The sequence below is a fragment of the Amia ocellicauda genome, unplaced genomic scaffold, assembly GCF_036373705.1.
Source record: "Amia ocellicauda isolate fAmiCal2 unplaced genomic scaffold, fAmiCal2.hap1 HAP1_SCAFFOLD_84, whole genome shotgun sequence".
NCBI classification, from domain to species: Eukaryota; Metazoa; Chordata; class Actinopteri; order Amiiformes; family Amiidae; genus Amia; species Amia ocellicauda.
In genome coordinates this window covers 315,487-318,034 of record NW_027103010.1, presented here as the reverse complement: position 1 = coordinate 318,034, position 2,548 = coordinate 315,487, and positions in this window count along the sequence as shown.

Genomic DNA, 2,548 nt, shown 5'->3' with positions numbered 1-2,548 from the left:
ATTTATAAGCTTTGTAAAATAAACCCAAATATCTCTTTTGTGGGGATAAACGCTGTTCTGAGTAGTTTGTGACTTGTTTAATACCAAACAAAGCATCGCTATTAAAAAAAAAAAAAAAAAAAAAAAATCACTGTAAAAGCGCTACTTATTTTAGATCTTTATAGTTATTTTCTTGGCTCAGGTTGTTTTTTAGCGCGTATAAAGGCCTGAAATATTCTTAGTGTTTATTGACTATAGGTCTTGATGCTTAAAAATGTTTTTTTGAGAGACCAAAAGGTTCTAATAAAAGTTTAGAGTAGAGAGGAGAGAGATCGTCGCCATCTTGGTTTCTATTTGAAATTGATGCAGGGTCATTTTATTGGTTGGTTTTGATATGTTAATTGATAACAGGACGGCACAAAGGCCAGCCCAGAACAATGCCTTACAAGCAGATCCGGCATCCGGCCATCAGTATAAGTATGAAGGTCTGGTCTTCAGCTCGACAGACTCATACTGACCTTTCGATTTAAGCCTAAAGATCAACAATGTCCGGAAACAACATCAACGACTTCGATTTAAACGAGTTTTTAGGTAAGTCTTCAGATTATTTTCATTGACTCAGAGCGTGGGCATGTATTGTAAATAAGGTTATAACATCTGTTTTAAGTTCTGTAAAATTATTTTTCAGCCAGTCAACAGGAGTTAATTCCCAACGCTGAGGAGATCATCTGGAACAACGACGGTAAGATTTTTGTGTTTGCGCTCAAGGGTTCTTATGTATGGGTGTGTGGTTGTGTTTTGAAGCGGCTCATTAGAGTTATGAAAACGTTTTAATATATATTAATGGCGGTCTCTTTAATTACACAGAAACTATCGAAAGGCCTGTGATTAATGTCTCCGAGGATCAACCAAGAGAAGTGGTTGTCCCTAGACAGGCTGTCTGCCGACCGGGTAAGAACTAAACCCCTGTTTGTTTGTATAACGTTTCGGTAAGATGTTTGAGGCCCGTTTTGTTAATTTAAAAAAATATCCTTTCTAACAGTATTAAGAAACGTGGTTCGAGACAACGAAAGGCCTTCCACATCGAGGGATTGTTTCGTTTTACCTTCGAGAACCGTAACCTTTCAAGAATCTGAAAGGCCGTCAGCCCCTGTATCTGATAGCGGTGAGTATATATCTGCCGCTTGTAAGAGGTTAAAGCTTTTTATAAAGAGGGGTGGTTAAAGGTTAAACATGTCTCTTACCTTCACAGAAGTGCAAAAAGCTAAATCAGCTGAAAAACATAAGAAACGATTATTCTTTGGAGGTAAGTAAGATCTTTCAAACTTTAATGTTTTTAAAAGGGTTTTGTTTGCCCGTTGAGGGCTAATATTTAAGCGAGGGGTGTCCATTTCCTGTAGGTCTTGGGGGTTCTGGGAAAGATCTTTAGAAGTCCGGACAGGTCTAGGCTTGTTTCTGGGGCATGTGTTTAGAAATGACCGATTGCCCGACCGTCTGGTTAGGAAGTAAAGCTGTCCGAAAGGTTTTAGTAAGTTGTTTGGCTTATCTCCCGCAATTATACTTCTGTTTTAAAGTGGCTGTAGGAAAAGGCTTGAAGGTGTTCATTGTATTTAATATTTAAACAGATCGTGAAAACGTTTGTGAAACAGGAAGTCCCGGGATCAGGAAGCGTTTACACTTGGAAGGTTCGTTTAAAAATGAAATGTGGTGTGTGTGTGTATAAAAAGTGTTTTATTAACAATATTACATTTAAGAAACAGTTTATTTACAGAGGCTTCTCTGTTTTACATTTATTATCAAGTCCTAATAAATATATTGTCTGTAAATAATAAGGCGTTGTAGTGAATGTCTAAGCCTATTTTCAAAGGTCTAAAAAAGCTAAAGGTTTTGAAGGTCCTGGACATGTTGTTTTAAGTTTGATTTCTGTCGCCGTTTAAAGATGTAAATGTAATGTATATTTTTATTCTTCCCAAGACTCTTGGGATAGTCATTCTGTGGATGAGCTATTGAGGACAATTACCCCGTCTAAGTGGGATCAAACATCTTCCCTGGAGAGATCACCGAGAGGATCCCCCACGGTGGTCTTGGAGACCCCCCAACATCTACTCAGGCCACAGCCTTCTGGGGGTAATTCAACAATCCAGATTCAGCCCGCCGCATTGTCGGGCGGAACAAATACAGGCAACCAACAACCTCAGGGGTCGCCGTCAGTCAGGGTTGACACACCACCCAACGACGGACTGGTTTCAACATCGTCCCCCCAGCCCCGTTTCTTGGCTACAGAAACGCTGAACAGTACACCGCGATTGGCCAGGGTGTCACCGCAAAGGCCTTCTTGGTCTCCGTCCGTGAGTATACGCTCGCTCCCTGCCTCCTTCGACCGAGATTTACCGGAGCGACCATCCTTTGCAGCTGAGCCAGGACACCATCCCCCGGAGCTACTTCCTGAAGGTCGGCATGAGTTGCTACATACCTTGTTACTAAATCAAAGACTTGTGTTAGTGGGGCAAAACCTTGTGATAGAGAGTCAAAACACCCTTATTAATACCCTTACTAACGAATTGTACCG